This window comes from Carcharodon carcharias, chromosome 13, assembly GCF_017639515.1.
Source record: "Carcharodon carcharias isolate sCarCar2 chromosome 13, sCarCar2.pri, whole genome shotgun sequence".
NCBI lineage: Eukaryota > Metazoa > Chordata > Chondrichthyes > Lamniformes > Lamnidae > Carcharodon > Carcharodon carcharias.
In genome coordinates this window covers 134,801,685-134,820,580 of record NC_054479.1, presented here as the reverse complement: position 1 = coordinate 134,820,580, position 18,896 = coordinate 134,801,685, and the positions used below count along the sequence as shown (strand labels likewise).

The 18,896-nt window shown below is 44.0% G+C and overlaps 1 protein-coding gene across 1 annotated transcript in view; it reads left to right on the top strand.

The window, feature by feature from the left end:
• Nucleotides 1-18,896, top strand: part of celf2 (cugbp, Elav-like family member 2) — a 522,862-nt gene that overhangs the window by 516 nt on the left and 503,450 nt on the right. The window lies entirely within an intron of this gene.

Sequence of the window (18,896 nt, the reverse complement as noted above, 5' to 3'; positions counted from 1 at the left end):
AGACTTGGAAAGCTGAGAGCTTGGCTGACGTTCAGAAAAGCTGGAGGGAATGTTGTTAAAAATGAATTGCTCCAGGTTATTATTTTGAGCCCGATTTGAAACCAGCATGTTGTGTTATGTTGTGTTGTGTTGTTTTAAACAAAAAAAAAAATCAGTTTGGCTGGGAGTTGAAAAAAGGGGACAGTTGCAAGTGGACAGGGTGGCGGCGTGTGGGTAACTTTCGTCGGTCTGACTGGCCGATTTGGGTTTGGATTTGGATGAGGATGCATTTTCAGTTTGTTAAATGGTGGGAGGAGGAGGAGGAGGAGGAGGAGGGGGGGGGTGGTGGTGGGTGGAAGCAGGGTCATTCTCTCCGTGATGAATGAGGATATTCAGTCGCATTTCCCCTCCACTGCTCTGAGGCTTTATCTGAACGTTCTTTAGCTGTACAGCAGCTCAGGTCAGAATTAACATGGGGAGGCAGATAGAAATGGTGTTTTTTTGGGGGTGGGGGTGGGGGTGGTGGTGTGTGTGTGTGTGTGTGATCTTGAAACAAAGAGCAGGCTTCTGCCTAAAGTTTAAAAAAAAATGGCCTTTTTTTTTACGTTGAGCACTTGTGTTCCTTTACCACAGGAGGCTTTTCCTGCTGTTGAAAGCAATCCTTGAATGCGCTGGTATGGTTTTAGGATTTTTTTTTTTAAATACAAAGGCAATGGTAATTCTTGCACGCTCCCGTCGTGGGAATATGAGATTTTGGCACAGCTGTTAAGATCAGAGAAATCCAAGGTGTGAGCTTTTCAGGCACATCATGTGCCAGAGACAGGGGATTGAGGCTGTCAGTGAATGTGGGACGATTGGTAGACCAGGCTTTTACCTCTCTCTTATTTCTCCCCCTTCCTCAACTTTCTCTCCTCCCCCACGTCACTCATTTGGGTATGGTTCCATAGCTGACCTTTGATGACTTGTCCGAGCACCATTAATTTGGGGGACCCTGACTCATCTTTCCCGAACCTACATAGGCCAAGGCGACAAGCCGATTGCCGCGCGACAAAGACACATGAACAGCCATTGAAATAAACGGCCAGTTAAACTCTTCTTCCAAGTGACGGTTGAGGGATGTCGACCCTCAAGGGTATGGGGAGAGCGATGCTGCAGAGACGTTACTCATCAGCTGAACACTCCGTTCAGTTTAACAGCTGATCCAAAGGGTGGCACCTCTGGCAATGCCGCACTCCCTCAGTGCTGCATTGAAGCATCAGTCCAGGCTGTGAGCTCCAGTCTTGGAGTGGGATTGAGACAAGGGCACTGCCACATTCCTAATGAATCTGATTCCAAGGAATTCTAATAGATTGCCAGCATAACCCATTGTAATGTCATTCACAACACAAACACGTAGTTTTTGCATCAATTATAAGAAGAATATAGTTGCCCTAAAGCGCTTTACAGCCAATAAAGCATTTTTGAAGTGCAGTCACTGTTGAAGCGTAGGAAACACTGCAACCAATTTGCACATTACAAGATTCCAGAAACAGCAATGAGAAAATCTGGTGTCTGTTAATGCTGAAAGAGGTATAATATTGGCCAGGACACCCAAGGAGAACTCTCCTCTTCAAAATAGTATCTTGGGATCTTTTGCACCTGAGAGGGAGGACAGGTCCACGGTTTAAAGTCTCATCCAAAAGACGGCACCTGCAACAGCCCAGCACACGGTTTCAATAACAACATTGAGAAAATTTCCAAACATTGAGTCAAAGCTGCTTTAATCATTGTGGAACTAAAAATAAACAAGTAGTACTGGTGTTTTTTTAAACCCTCCTTGAATTTTCTCCACTCTTGACATCATTGCTCTAGGTTGTCCGCTCGTGATGCCAGTAGTAATCTACTCACGTTAACTGGAAGCTAGGTTGTTGATTTTTGTGGGGCTTTGGAGTGAATTGACCAATCCCATTCTCCAAGCAGGGAGCCTCGCACACACAATGGGTTGAAGAATCTACACAATGGTTCTTGCAGCCTCTTTATTTGTAGCCCATCGGTGCAGACAGCAGGATTGGTGGATTTGCCCAGTGCTTTCATCTTGATGCTCCCTTCAAATTCAGGAGAATTGGTGGGCCTAGCTTTTGCCCAATGTGTCCCTGCTTTCCCCTCCTCTGTCTTCTCCCATTCCCTCTTCACTTACTGAGATATATACAGTTTCTTGCTGCATTTGCCTTGAGCCTACTGAAGAGTTCCGGGCTCACTTTTAACAATGGAGATGGAAAAAAGCGACAGGATGTTCTAAGCACCCTAAGCAACTAATGATAGTAAGCAGCTATTTTGTTTCATGCTTAAATAATATTTTTCCATTTTTTTTATAACTTATTCATGGGATGTGGGAATAACTGGTAAGACCAGTGAAACTGGTAAGGCCAGCATTTATTGTCCATCCCTAACTGCTCTTGAGAAGGTGAGATCTTCTAGAATCGCTGCAGTCAATGCAGTATAGGTACACCCGCAGTGCTTTTAGGGAGGGAATTCCAGGATTTTTGACCCAGTAATAATAAAGGAAGAATAATATAGTTCGCAGTCAGGATGATGTGTGATTGTAAGGGGAACTTGCTTGTGGTTCTGTATAGGACGTGGTTCCTATGCATCTGCTGCCCTTGTCCTTCTAGGTGATAAAGGTTGTGGGTTTGGACCAAGCTGTCGAAGGAGCCTAGGTTGCTGCAGTGCATCTTATATGGATGTTGCCACTGTGCCGGTGGTGGCAGGAGTAAATGTTTAAGGCAGTGGATGGAATGCTGATCAAGCAAGTTACTTTGTCCTCTATGGTATTGAGCTTCTTGAGTGTTGTAACAGCTGTATTCATCCAGGCTAGTGGAGAGATTCTATCACACTCCTGACTTATGTCATGTCAATAGGGAATGGTTTGGGGAGTCAGGTGGTTCCATTACATTATAATGCAGAGGAACTGAGAAACACACCATGACCAGCAAATCACTCCTATTTTCTTTAGTCTTCATCAGCATTGTGGAATTTCCTCACAGCAACTTGCATTTATATAGTACCTTTAACATAGTAAAATGTCAGTGTTATCAAGCAAAATTTGGCAGTGAACCACTTAAGGAGACCAAAAGCTTGGTCCAGAGGGAGGATGTCTTGAAGGAGGAGAATGATGTAGAGATTCAAAGGGTTTTAGGGAGGGAATACCAGAGCTTAGGGGTTGAACAATTAAAATTAGGGATGCTCAGAGGTTAAAATTGGAAATGTGCAAAATATGGAATTGCAGATATCTTAGAGGGTTTTAGGGCTGGAGATTGCTGCAGTAGGGAGGGGGCACAGTCATGGTTGGATTTGAACCTAAGAATGAAACTTTAAAAATCAATGGCTCTCAGATAAGCAACAAGCTAGGTCAGTAAGCACAGGGGTGATGAGTGAATGGAACTTGGTATGAATTCAGAACTGAGCAGCAGAATTTTGGATGACCTTTAAGTTTTATAGATGATGGAAGATGAGTCAGTGCTTAGTGAAGTCAAAGTTACACCTTGCACATTCTACCCCTCTCTTGTTCTTTCAGACATTTCTTAAGACCTACCCCATTTGCCAAGCTTATGGTCACCTGTTCAAATGTGTTCCATGTGGGTTGGTGTCAAATTTTGTTTGATAAAGTTCCCACTTTTCTCCATCCATGTTCGCTACCCTTGAAGCTATTGGCTGTTTGGGGTTTAGTTCCGCAGACCCTCACCCCCAGTATCTCGCTCAAGTGTCCCTCATTCATGTGCAAGTGTCGGCAGTGGACTGGGGGGTATCATTGTCAAAGCCGATCTTGCCCTCAATGACGCCCTTTATTTTTTGGCAGGAGTCACCAAATAGCAGTGATGAGCAATAAGGAACCCTAGCTGATTTCCACCCACTCAAAACTCAATGGCACAGAGACCAATGGTAGCTCCCCTACAGAGGCTGCTTCATATGGCTCACTCAGCGCATTGACTGAACTGTTCAGACACCCCCTCGGGCACTGTTACAGCTAAAGGAGGCCCAAAGTTCACCAGATTTATCAAACCCGTGACTTGTAACATGGTGTGTGACCAATGGAAGGTGACCTGTGCATTCCCTGCTCACTACACTGCTGCAAAATGAGAAGAACCTTCAAAGTGGCTTTTGTGCCATGCGGCCATCAAAGGAAACATCTTGTTTTCAGCAACTCCAACTTCAGTGTTGTGTTTATTATTAAAATGAAAATTAATTATATTAGCATAACCAATGTTAAGTGTGAATGGCAGCTAGGTTTCAACCCTCGGAGGTTTTTTTTAAAAAAAATCACAATATTAAACCTTCCTCACCCGGTTTCTTAGTCACTGATTAAAATCCCTTGGAGGGAATCACATTACAGGCAGCCGCTGATTTTAAATAGAAGTTGAAATTTAAATTATGTAAATCAAACATATTAACAACCTGAATGTATTCAAAGGAAAACCTGTAATGTGATATCTTAGTTTATGCAGAAGAATATTTTATTCTTCACGGCAACATCATGAATTTCAATTAATCTGCACATGAGTTTGCATGATTCTTTTAAATTAATATAATTCACTTATGGTGATGGTCATTTTGTTCATGGACCCAAGGCTGCCAGTGCTAAACCAGCTATCAGTCCCTTCATTAACTGATGTTACTTCATTTTCTAGGCATTATTGTTGAAGTTGTGTGGCCCCTTCAGTTGCTTTCCCCTTGTTATGCTTCCTATCTCTCACCAGTCTCAGCCACATGCAAGGGGCCCATCAGAAGGTCTGCCCTACTGTGCCCAATGGCAGAGTAGGTAAATACACTGTGTGGTATCTGCGCAGCCACACGATCCAGAAAGATCCCAAACTTGAGATCTGGTGTTTGCCGTGGAACGCAACAATTAGACTTGGTAACATTCAGCAACTCCTACTATAATGTCATGGGTAAGATCCTTGTCGGGCAGCTAACCATATTGCTAACTGAAAGTCCAGTCTAATTTGAGGGCTGGGGCACATTGTCCCATACCCAGCAAAATGCAGAAAGAGGGGGTAATCTGGAGATTCTACGTTCAAAGTACAAGTCAAATTTTTGTTACCTGTCATCCATAATTTAACCCTGTTACCATTCTAGTGAATCTGTGCTAACCCTGCCAAGGTCAGTATAGCTTTCCTGAGGCTCTGTCCAGATGTGAATGGAGTTACTCCAAATGGGGTCTGGTCAAGACTCTGTACAGCAGAAGTATCGGCTTCACTTTTGAATTCCAATCCTTTTGAGATAAAGACCAACGTTCCATTATCATTTCTCGATTCCTTTTTATCTCTACGCTAATTTTAAATTTGTGTACTTGGACACTGTTCCTCCCACAGTTTCTGGTTTCTCAGCATTGTTTTTTTTTTAAAAAAAAAAATCCAATTTGTCTGTCTCAGAACTGACCCACGTGTTTCAGGAAGATCCCAAACCTGAGCTCTGGTGTTTTCAGTGAAATGATTAGTCTCAGTGACCTCAAACTTCCTCCATATTGAGCTCCATCCCCCCCAGTCACTTAATCTGCTTTACAACAACCATTCCCAGCAAACAGTATGTAAAATTTAAGCATTCATGCTCTTCCTGGAATGGAGCCTGCCTCAGAGTCCACAAATCAGTGATGACGCCCTTTCAGTTAGCTTTAGTTCTTGATTTCTTATTTCATGTTCCATTCTACAGCGTGTTTGGCTCAGCAGCAGTACTCTGGTCTCTGAATCATAAGGTTGTGGTTTCAAGAAAATGGAGTTCCATGGTCCAGCCTTGCACAAAAGCAGAGTACTGCAGCTACTGGAAATCTGAGATTAGAACAAAAATTGCTGGAAGCATCTAGCAGGTCTGGCAGCATCTGTGGAGAGAGAAGCAGGGTTAATGTTTTCGGTCCATTCCAATGAAAGGTTACAGACCTAAATCACTTGCTCTGTTTCTCTCTCGGCAGATGCTGCTAGACCTGCAGAGTGTTCCCAGCATTTTCTGTTTTCGATCCAGAGTAACACTCCAGTGCAGTGCTGCACATGTTGGAGGTGTTGTTAATTGGATGAAATGTTGAACTGAGGCCTGACTGCCACCTCAGTTAAGTGTAAAAGATCGCAGGAATTACTTAAAAGAAGCACGAGGTGAGAGGACTCTCCAGTGTCCTTGCCTGTACTTACTCCTCAATCAACAGCACCTTTTTGAACAAAAAAGGCAGATGATCTGGTCGTTATCTCATGCTGTTTATGGGATCTTGCTGTGTGCAATTTTGCTGCTGAATTTCCTGCGTTCCAGCAATGACTATGCTTCAAAAGTAATTGATTGGCTGAATAACATTTTGGAGTGTCTTGCAGGGGTTGTGAAAGGCTCAAGTTCCTTCAATTAACTTGGAATTTTCAAATAGCATCAGGCAAAAACAATTTTAATTTAAAGGTACAAGCCACAACTTTAACTTGGAGTTTGTTGAGACCGGGTGGGTGGAAGGGAACCCCATCCCCCCACTACAAACTCATCGGCATGAGGCCAACGTTAATTTAATTCGGGGGCCTCATTTAATTAATTCAGTTCTGTTTCCGACCCAGAACTGACAGTTGCTGGATAGGAGTATGGCCAATGTTTCCTTTCTAGGCCAGGAACAGCATTCCTGCTCCACCTGAATTACGAGGAGCCCAGCCATGGTCACTTTAAGGGAGATGGTGGCGTAGTTATACTGTCACTGGACTAGTAATCCAGAGATAAAAACAAAAAACTGCGGATGCTGGAAATCCAAAACAAAAACAGAATTACCTGGAAAAACTCAGCAGGTCTGGCAGCATCGGCGGAGAAGAAAAGAGTTGACGTTTCGAGTCCTCATGACCCTTCGACAGAACTCAAGAGTTCTGTCGAAGGGTCATGAGGACTCGAAACGTCAACTCTTTTCTTCTCCGCCGATGCTGCCAGACCTGCTGAGTTTTTCCAGGTAATTCTGTTTTTGTTTAGTAATCCAGAGGCCCAGGCTCATGCTCTGGGGACATGGGTTTGTGTCTGTCCCGTGGCATTATTCAAAGGAAAGATTGGCTAACACTTCCGTTCTCTGTCAGGTACCACCAAAAACAAAGATTTATTCTGTTTTTGAAATCACTGTTTTGTGGGGATTGATAGAAACCTTGTTTGTCTGCATAACAATGTTCATCACACTTCAAAAAGGGGGAAAAGTAAGGTGGAAGTCAACTCATTTTGCCACAGAAAGGCAAGCTGTGAATGTAGCCACCAGTTCACTGCACAAAGAATTCCTGAGCTGACCTCTGCTGTCAGGATGGGGACCATTAGGGAGAGTGTCAGCTGATGTTGGTGAACATTCAGCAAGAATAGCGGAGCCGGCCAACATTTCATTCAAGGAATGGTAACTGGAGAATGCAAGGATGTGGCTTTGGGGTTGGGGATGAGGGATTAAAGAGCGAGAGAAAACAAATTTGAAAATGTAACACTGGGAATGCATATGCAAAGTCCTGCATCATTCAGTTGTGCTTAGAAATCAGAGACTTGACTGCTGTTGCTGTGCAGTCCAGAAACTATCTTTCTAATAACCAACCTTTAGAAGTACATTCTTTGGGGATTAATCATTGCCCTATTTGCTATGATCTGTTTACTGTATGTAATGTAAACTAATGCTGTGCTGCCCAACTTACTAGAGAATGGTGTATATTAAATACAGACCAGTTTTTTTTACAGATTACAGCACTAAATTATTTCCAGTCGGTGATATGAAGCACAACATTTCCATATGTATAAAAGTACAGTACAAAACACACACAGGAGAAAAATCTGTAATGGGTCAATTACTCTTCATAATAACTTCTTTGGCTGGAATATAAAGAGGCTCTTTAGTTTTGAAAGACATAGTGCATTTGGTTCCATCTTAAAATTATAAATTTTCTTGTAACAGCTTATTATAACCTTCAAGTAGGGAATTCAAAGTGAGTGCTCATCTAAATCAATCACCAGAAACTGAGGCTCGGGTTTCAAACTCTATCTTTTAACTTTCAATCCTTCTAAATCATTTTCTGAACACAGAGTTATTATATTCCAACATACAACTGAGCATGTACAAATGCCTGGGTGACTATACAATGCAAGTATGAAACTCAGAGAAGCCAGCGGCATTGTGGATATGATCTACAAGTTAGCAATAGGATGAGCTGCTTTGACTTTTTGAGCAACAGGTAGTTTGCCGTTTAATTAACGATAAAACAAGACACTTGTGACTGTAAATTGCATTCTCACTTCAACAAAGATGTCACAGACAAAAGGACAAAGAGGTGTTGAAGGTGGTGATATTATCTAAGGAATGTGCTAATTAAGGGTAGAAAGCAGGACGAGCAAGTTACAGATAGCCCTAGTGGGGGTGGATTGGGGTGAAGGAATCGAAAAAGGCTAAAAGTTAGAGATAAAACAATGGATGGAAATACATTTAAAAATAATGGAAATAGGTGGGAAAAGAAAAATCTATATAAATTGTTGGAAAAAACAAAAAGGAATGGGAAAATCGGAAAGGGGATGGGGATGGAGGAGAGAGTTCATGATCTAAAATTGTTGAACTCGATATTCAGTCCGGAAGGCTGTAAGGTGCCTAGTCAGAAGATGAGGTGCTGTTCCTCCAGTTTGTGTTGAGCTTCACTGGAACAATGCAGCAGGCCAAGGATGGACATGTGGGCATGAGAGCAGGGTGGAGTGTTGAAATGGCAAGCGACAAGGAGGTCTGGGTAATACTTGCGGACAGACCGAAGATGTTCTGCAAAGCGGTCACCCAGTCTGCGTTTGGTCTCTCCAATGTAGAGGAAACCGCATTGGGAGCAACGAATGCAGTAGACTAAATTGAGGGAAGTACAAGTGAAATGCTGCTTCACTTGAAAGAAGTGTTTGGGCCCTTGGACGGTGAGGAGAGGGGAAGTAAAGGGACAGGTGTTGCATCTTCTGCAGTTGCATGGGAAGGAGTTGAGGTGTAGGGGGTGATGGAGGAGTGGGCCAGGGTGTCACGGAGGGAACGATCCTATGGACCGCCGGGGTGGGGTGGGAGGGGGGTGGGTGGGGGGGGTGAAGGGAAGATGTGTTTGGTGGTGGCATCATGCTGGAGTTGGCGGAAATGGCGGAGGATGATCCTTTGAATGCGGAGGCTGGTGGGGTGATAAGTGAGGACAAGGGAGACCCTATCATGGTTCTGGGAGGGAAAGGAAGATGTGAGGGCAGATGCGTGGGAGATGGGCCGGACACGGTTGAGGGCCCTGTCAACCACCGTGGGTGGAAAACCTCGGTTAAGGAAGAAGGAAGACATGTCAGAGGAGCTGTTTTTGAAAGTCGCATCATCAGAACAGATGCGACGGAGGCGAAGGAACTGAGAGAATGGGATGGAGTCCTTACAGGAAGCGGGGTGTGAGGAGCTGTAGTCGAGGTAGCTGTGGGAGTCGGTAGGCTTGTAATGGATATTGGTGGACAGTCTATCACCAGAAATTGAGACAGAGAGGTCAAGGAAGGGAAGGGAAGTGTCAGAGATGGACCATGTGAAAATGATGGAGGGGTGGAAATTGGAAGCAAAATTAATAAATTTTTCCAGGTCCAGACGAGAGCATGAAGCAGCATCGAAGTAATCATCAATGTACCGTAGAAAGAGTTGTAGGAGGGGGCTGGAGTAGGACTGGAACAAGGAATGTTCCACATTTCCCATAAAGAGACAGGCATAACTGGGCCCATGTGGGTACCCATAGCCACACCTTTTATTTGGAGGAAGTGAGAGGAGTTTAAGGAGAAATTGTTCAGTGTGAGAACAAGTTCAGCCAGACGGAGGAGAGTAGTGGTGGATGGGGATTGTTCGGGCCTCTGTTCGAGGAAGAAGTGGAGAGCCCTCAGACCATCCCGGTGGGGGATGGAGGTGTAGAGGGATTGGACGTCCATGGTGAAGAGGAGGCGGTTGGGGCCAGGGAACTGGAAATTATTGATATGATGTAGGGTGTTAGAGGAATCACGGATATAGGTGGGAAGGGACTGGACAAGGGGAGAGAGCATGGAGTCAAGATAGCAAGAAATGAGTTCCGTGGGGCAGGAATAGGCTGACACGATCGGTCTGCTGAGACAGTCCTGTTTGTGGATTTTGGGTAGGAGGTAGAAGCGGGCCGTCCAAGATTAGGAGGCTATCAGGTTGGAAGCTGTGGAAGGAAGATCTCCAGAGGAGATAAGGTCAGTAACAGTCCTGGAAACAATGAGATAAAAACAAAAAACTGCGGATGCTGGAAATCCAAAACAAAAACAGAATTACCTGGAAAAACTCAGCAGGTCTGGCAGCATCGGCGGAGAAGAAAAGAGTTGACGTTTCGAGTGCTCATACGGCTTTTTCCTTGGGTTAATGTAAATAAATAATAAAGTAACACACATTCAGATGATGTAATTCAGGGTAGGTCTTCGGACCACTAACCATGTGACCGGCTACCTAGTTTCATCATGAGGACTCGAAACGTCGACTCTTTTCTTCTCCGCCGATGCTGCCAGACCTGGAAGCGATGGCTTGATGTTCAGTGGTGGGGTCATGGTCCAGGGAGAGGTAGGAGGAAGTGTCTGTGAGTTGACGCTCAGCCTCTGCGAGGTAGGGGTCAGTGCGCCAGACAACAACAGCACCACCCTTGTCAGCAGGTTTGATGACAATGTCAGGGTTGGACCTGAGAGAACGGAGTGCAGCAAGTTCAGAGAGAGACAGGTTAGAATCGGTGAGAAGAGCAGAGAAATTGAGACGACTAACATCACACCGACAGTTCTCAAAGAAAAGATCAAGAGAAGGTAAGAATCCAGAGGGAGGGGTCCAGGTGGAGGGAGAATATTGGAGATGGGTAAAAGGATCCGTTGAACGGGGAGAGGATTCCTGCCCAAAGAAGTGAGCATGGAGACGATGACGGCTGAAGAAGAGTTCAGCATCATGCCGAGCCCGAAATTCATTGAGATGAGGGCGGAAGGGTATGAAACTAAGTCCTTTGCTGAGCACTGAACGTTCAGCGTCGGAGAGGGGAAGGTCAGGGGATATGATGAATACGCGTCTGGGGCTGGGATTGGAAGATGGGGTGGGGACAGAGGGACAGGCAGGGGTGGAGGGTCCTGGATGGGTGTTGGTGTCGATGAGTTGTTGGATCTTGTGTTCCTTTGCACCTGAAATAGAGACAAAGTTTCTTGTTGCGGCATTGGATGAGACGGAAAATAAAATGAAACTGGGGGCACACGCAGCTTTGAAAAAGGGTGCAGCGGTGCTGCTGGAGGGAGAGGTCGAGTGTGTTCATATAGCGGCACGTGGCACTGAGTGTGGATCTCAGAATGCAACGAGAACAGCAGTCCGAGGAGCGTTCTATGTCCCGGAGATACCTGTAATCCTGGGTGGGTTCGAAACATGAGGGATGGAACTTCAGTTGAAATCCACGTTGGGTAAGTCGGAGACGGAGACAGTCATTGAGGAAGGAAATATGGCTGTGAAAGCGGGTTTTAGTAAACACCTTGTCAAACACCAGGAGAGAAATGGAAAGCAATAAAGGTGAACAAGGCAAAAGAGAGGTACGAAAATCCTGACGGAGAGAAGAGCAAAACTTCTTCAAGGTAGGCATTCCTTGAAGAGAAGTGGCAGTCAATTAAACACAGAGCTATGATATGAGACATGGTACTGCAATGCTTGGGAAGGCAATTGTTCTTGGAGCACATCGGTCTTAATGAAACAATGAAAGGCAACAATAAAAATGGATTTGTTTCATTAAGAAGAATTGCTTTCAGCAGCCATGAAGTACAGAGAGCATTGAAAGCAGCCAGTATTAGGAGGAGGTGCAGCTGAAGGAGGTATCTGGAACGGGTTTGAAGCATGGATAGCCATCAACATCTCAGCATGTAGATAACATTCCATTATGGAAAGGAATGATCTCATCTGTAGCACAGTTTAAGTGCTTTATAATGACATTTCAAAACATCCTACTCATACACTTATACTTTAAGGCAAGAGCACTGGGAACTACTGTGAGGTTTTTGCCACTATAAATTTGTTTTGTGTTTCCTTCTCATTGAAGTAAAACATCCAGAGAATTCCAGCAGAAACTTCTGTTGCCAAAAGTGAAATCTCCTCCATTCCCCCGACACCCCTCTTTCCATGTGTGTTAGTAAAGTCAAGTCTTTGTAGCTCCAGAATCTGGAGCTCTTGTTCCCATTGTAGCTTTCTTTTCACTGCATGTGTGCCACAGACGGGATGTCAACGATCAGGAGCCTGAACTTGCTCGATGGCTCACTAGGCTACTGTACACTCTAGTGATGGGCTGGTCCACATAGAGCAGAGCAAGTGCTATCCTGGCCTGGACCAAGTTGGTTCATCCGAGCTGGGATGATGCTAAGGACACCAGTGGTTAGAAAGTCAACTTGGGCGTGAGCACTAATCGGCCAATATCCCACCGGCTTGGGGACATGGGCTGGTTTGATACTCTGTTCTGTTAAAGGCAATGGAATTAAATTTTTGCCCAAACTGAATTGGTATGCCTTTCACCAGCTTGAGTGGCCCCAGGCTTTGGGTTGGGGGAGAAGCATCTCCAGTTACATGTCAAGTAAACCCAACTGGGAAATGCACCAAAGCTACTTAGAAAAATACGCAACATTGTTACTATTGAGCTCTGGTTGGCAATTTGCCGTAGATAATTCCATGGCAACAGCAGCATGGGATGTATGATTGTTCCATAAGAGTACTTAATCATCTTTGTCCATTTTATCCACAAACTTTTAAAATATATTTTTTGAACAATAACTTTGGAAAAACATTGTGTTCTCAACCACCTCACACTTTGTATTCCTCCCCTGCCACACTCGTTCGGGTGAAGGAGTCCACCCAAGAGACGTTGTCAATGGCTTCGTTGACTTGTCAAGAAGCATCTTTGAAAGGTTCAACCATTGACCCCTAAACCCTTTTTTACCCCCCCCCCCGCCCCCCCCACCTGCCCAGCTTTGTAAATGTAATTGGGGTTCTAGAGGCATTAAACATAAGTTTCTTTTTATTTTTATTCTATCTTTTTCTTTATCATATGAAGACACTATTAGTTATTGCAGTCACTAAAGTTTTGGCTTGCTGATAATGATGTCAGTACTTAGGCCATGATCCCATCTCTGACCTGGGGAAAGATGGCAACTGGTAATGGGTAATGATATGAGATCTAGCAGAAGGAGCTCGCATTGAAGGTGATGCTGCCATTTGTACGTTGAGCACCTGGCTGTGTAGCAAGTTAGAACACACATGCTGCTGAGCGGGCTGAAGACGGTGATCGTATGAAGAGAACTGTCTCTCTCTTTAGTTTTGCTCTGGGCCCTGTTCTACATGTGCAGCAGCTACCCAGCTGAGACCAGGGGGACTTGATTGGGAACCTGTGCAGCTCAGGGGGGAGGGGAGCCATCGCACTCTGGTCCTGCAGCATTCACTCTGTTTAAACTACCAAGCATGCTAATGATAACATTCTTTGCAGTGCCAGTGGGTGAGAAACCAGGGTTAGGATGGGGTTACAGATTTTTGCAAGTGGTTGGCTTTAGGGAACAAATCAGTGTTGAAGAGTGAATGGAAAAGTTGATCCTAGTGGCAAAATAGGAAGAAGACAATCATCGGACTTAGATCACTGTTTTATAAAGCACTGACACTCCCTCTGCATGTACTTTGCCCATACATGTAACATTTCCCTCTATCTCTCTTTGGTCAGGCCACTGGTCTCCTCCTCCTAATCTCCAGCCACAGCTTGATGTCCATTTCTCAGTTTGAATGTCAACCACGGCTCAGTGGATAGCACTCTTGCCTCTGAGTCAGGTGGTTGTAAGTTCAAGACCCGCTTCAGAAACCCAAGCACAAAAACCTGAGCTGGCACTCCAGTGCAGTACTGAGGGAGTGCTGTACTGTTTTTTTTTCAGTTGAGACGTTAAACCGAGGCCCTGCCCACCCCCCTCGGGCAGAAGGAAAAGATCCCGTGGCACTGTTTTGAAGCAGTTTAACCCCTGTGCCCTGGCCAATATTTATCCCTCGATCAAAATCCCAAAAACACCAATTACCTGGTCATTATCACATTGCTGTTTGTGGGAGCTTGCTGTGCACAAATTGGCTGCCATGTTTCACACATTTGAAGTGTAGTCACTGCTATAATGTACTTCATTGGCTGTAAAGTGCTTGGGGACTTTCAAAGGTTGTGAAAGGTGCTAAATCAATGCAAGTCTTTTATCTCCTCTGTGAAGCTCTTTGGGACGTTTATTATGGTAATGACGCTGTACAAATGCAACTTGTTCCTGATGGAGCAGGTGCAAGGCCGATTGCCGACACTCTATACAGCTTACAGAGCATCTGCAGGAATTATCTGCAAGTGTTTTAATTGAGGATGCAATCAGTACAGCTCTGATTTTTTGAAAAAGGAACTATAAACAAATCGATTCCCGGTAGAGCCACATGAAAGGTTCTACATTAAACACTTGTAATTATACTGAAAAACCATAGGAATGCAGAGTAGCAAACGGGCCTGGAAAATAAGGTATTTAAAAATTGGAAATCATGGAAGCATAGAGGAAGGCCATTTGTCCCATTGCTGCAGTGCTAGCTCTTTGCCAGAGCAATCTAAAACTAATCCCACTGCTGACCACCTGTCACCTTTTGCTGTCCTCTGCTTCAAATGTTTCTTTCATCATTTCCTAAAAGATATCATGGTCTTTGAGGAAAAAAAAACATTTCATGTTCTAGATTCCCTGTGGAAAGATAACTTCTGTGAACCCGTCTCATTCTCTAAGCAACAATTTTAAATTGTTTCAGACAAATTAGCTCTTCCTCCTTCATCTCGAACAGAGGAGGAGGGGCAAGGGTTCAGTTGCAGAGAGATTGAGAAATCCAAAATGAGAGGTTGAGGCATTGGAACAGTATAGCGACGTGAGTAAAGACAAGCAGAGCGACGACAGGAATGGAGTTTAACAAACGTTGTGCATCAGCGAGTAACGTCATTGCAGGGAGATAGAAGTTTAAAAAATGAAACTAAAGGTTCTTTATCTGAATGCATGAAACATCTGCAGTAAGATAGAAGAACTAGAGGCACAAATAAAGGTAAATGATTTAGATCTAATCGCCATGCCAGAGACGTGGTGTGGTAATTATGATTTTATGTAAGGTGTAGTATATCTTTAAGAAGGATGTTATAAAGAAAGATCACATGATTTCCTGTAATCAATAAGAGGAGCAGCGCAGGCTACCTCAGTAGCCAGTAGTCCGTTGTTAGAAGGAGAAGTATGGAGATAGGGTTTGATGTAGAAGCATGCACATGTAGCTGCTGAGTACCTTGTAAATAAACAGAATGTGTTCCACCTAAAGTGTCTGCTGAACAACTCTACCAACCTGGTCAGCTCACAACAAGCGTGCAATTAGGAATCACAAGTCCCAACAAACTGACGATAAGGATAAAGCGAAGACCCAACAAACTTGCAATGAGAACGCAACAAACTGGAGACGAGGAAAAAGCGAGGATAGAAGTAAGATGCCATGAACTAGCATCGAGAGTAAAATCACTCAATGGAAGAAATTGAGAGAAACAAAATTGGGCTGTACCTTGCGCAGTAATTGTAAGCAGAATTTCCAAACTGTCAAAGTAATCCCCTCAAAGAACGCTGCAATTCGGAAGAATTGATCCTTTCAATCCAGCAACGGATGATTAGTCTCATTATATCGAGCGCCTCATGTTCTATTTCCAAGCAAACGACATTACCGGGGAAGAGAAGAGGCGGGCAGTCCTCTTATCTACATGTTGGAAAAAGCTTATGGCTTAACTCGAAGTTTGATTGCACTCAGTGCCCCAGATTTGAAAAATTTTGATGAATTGGTGGACCTCATGAAGGATCATTTACCAGCCAAAGCCCTCGGTGACCACGCAACATTTCAAGTTTAATTCGAGGAATAGAGCCCCGGAGGGAGACAGTTGCTTGTTATGTGGTAAGCTTGAAACAGTTAACAGAAGAGTGCGAGTTTGGTACAACTTTAAACATTATGCTCTGAGATCGTTTAATGTGCAGTGTGAGTTAGGACACGATTTAGAAGAGGTTACTGTTGGAAACAAATTTGGGTTTTAAGAAGGGGCTAGAGATAGCACTGGCCATGGAAAGCACAGTAAGGGATTCGTACAGGGAATGCAACATGGCACTGTCTTCCAAATCGGGCAGAAAGACCCATCCAAAAACGGCGCAAAAATGCAAGACTGCCGAGAAATGGGAAACAGCCACCGCTAGCAGGAAAATAAAAATAATGATTAGCATTGAAAACAAGGATTAATTGCAGCAGAGATGAAGACAAGCAGCCTCATAACGACTGGCAGGTTAAAAAAAAATGAGTGTTTTTATTGTCATCGAAGTGGACACATAATGAGACGGTGCAAAGCAAGAATCAGGCAGATTTTCAAACAAAAGAGAAAACCCCGTGAGATCTACAATGTAGAAGAGGCTGAAGCAGCGAATTCAGATATTTATTTGTTATTTAATTTGTAGTTTGGAGAGACGGAACCAATATATGTAACAGCGAAAGTGAATGGCAGACCTATTAGAATGGAAGTGGACACAGGAGCTTCTACTACAGTAATTGATGAACACACCTTCAAATATCTGAATTATGGTGAACATAAATTTAATTTTGAAGGAACTGAAGCCAAATTAAAACATACATCAGTGAAGATATCCAAGTCAAAGGCATAAGCAGAGTTACTGTACATTACGGAAGCCAATTGGTAAAATTATCAGTGCTGGTATTGAGAGGCAGAGGGTCAAGCCTCCTTGAGGGAAATCAGCCTTGATTGGCCACTCAGATTCCTTAAGGAAACTGAAAACATTCCTGTTTCGGAAAAGGGATGTGCAAGGACTCAACAACCTGAAGAGAAGCAGGCTATCTTAAGTCAAAGCATTGTAGAACAGCAAAAAGAATTTGAAGAGACCGTGCTTAAGGACAGAGTTCGAGACGAGGTGAGCAACCTCCAAAAGGAAAAAGAAAACCTGCTGAAAGACCTTCAGAACAAGATTCCCTCGGGTCTAAGTTTGTACCTCTGGAAAGGAAACAGAATTCAGCATTTCTCTGAATAAACTGAAGGATGAGTTGGCAGAGAAGACACAACAATGCTTAATTTTCCAGGAGGCAGCAAGCAAATACAAGAAAGAGACGGAAGAGCTGAAGAATCAGCAACATGAAGTCAAGACTTTGGAAGCAAAAGTTGCAGAATTTTCTAAGAAGCAGATGGATGATGAAATTCAGCAAGACCCAGCCACTGAGTTTCACTCAAGTCGAGCTTGCATCTGAGAGTAGTCTGGCCAATATAGAAGTCGAAATGAAAGCCAAGATTAAAGTCAATGTTAAAAAGAAGAAAGCCCATCGAAAGAAGACACAAATGCAAATAAGGCCCTGATCCTGGCAGCAGGTGGGAGAGTGGGGTTGAGAAACTTATCAGCCACGAGCAGACTCGATGGGTCGAATGGCCTAATTTCTGCTCCTTTGTCTTATGGCCTTATGGTCATACGACTATGCTTTTGTACGTAGGCTTGGAAATCAAATTGCAAACGCCGTTGTTCTTTGTCATTTGCCTTTACAAGAAAATGATGAGCAAGTTCTTGTGGAAGAACTTGTGTTATTGTTAAATTTTTTTTTTAGCTTCATCGCCGGTATGTGCTAGACAGATCAAAGACTGGACAAGTTGGGACCCAGTCCTATTTTCAGAATGCGAACAAGTGCTTCATGGTTGGTCACAAGAGCCCGTTCCTGATGAAATGAAACCGTGCTTTAACAGAAGGAATGAAATAACCAGCTAGGATGGTATCTTATTGTGGGGAGCACGAGTGATAGTTCCTCCAAAGGGAAGAGAGCCATTGTTAATTGAAGTACGCAGTGCACATCCAGGAATTACCCGAATGAAGACCATAGCACACAGCTGTCTATGGTGGCCTGGGATGGATGGAAAAAGAGAGAGTTTGGTGAAGAATTGTGTGCAATGAAAGCAACTACAAAAGTTGCCTTCAACAGCTCCATTACACCCTTGGGAGTGGCCAGGAAGACCATGGGTACGATTACACATTGATGTGGCACTTTTCGTGGGAACAATGTTTCTGCTCATTGTCGATGCCCACTCAAAATGGATGGACATATATGAGGTGAAGTCGCCAACATCTTATGCTACAACTGAGAAACTACATCAAAGTTTTGCAATTAATGGACTACCAGAAGTAGTCATTTCTGATAACAGCATGGCATTGACGAGTGCTGAGTTTCAACGATTTATCAGCCTTAATGATATCACTCATGTAAAAATTTCATGCCTTCCTTAAATGGACTGGCTAACAGGGCGGTTCATACTTTCAAGACAGGCATGGAAAAGTTAACTGGAGATTCCCTAGCAACCAAACTAGCATGCTTTCTTTTTCGTTATAGGATCACCCCTCTCACAACAACAGGTATCACACCTGCGGAGTTAGTGATGAAACGAGGTCTCAGGACAAGATTGAGCTTAATAAAGTCAAATTTAGGGGGAAAGGAGTCAGGGAAGTCAGAAAACTAGGTATGACTGGCATAGCCGTGAGAGGAAATTTACCATGGGAGTGACGGTGCACATGAAGAATTTTGGACAAGGGCCAAAGTGGTTACTGGGTGAAATAAATGCAGTGACTGGACCGCTACCTTAGCATGTGAAGGTGGAAGGCTGTGTCATATGGAGACGTGTGGACCATCTAAGGAGGAGAGAAACAAATCACCAAGAAGTGATTCCAACAGTGTTCACGACTGAGAGAACTCACACCCGACACTTCTGTACTAGGTTATCTACAAGAGTTGAGGAAACAGAGTTGCAGGTGCCTGCCGAAGAACCTGATGTTCAGGCAACTCCAGAAAATGAAGTTCCCAACAAAGCATCTGAAGTGGTAGAGCTGAGATG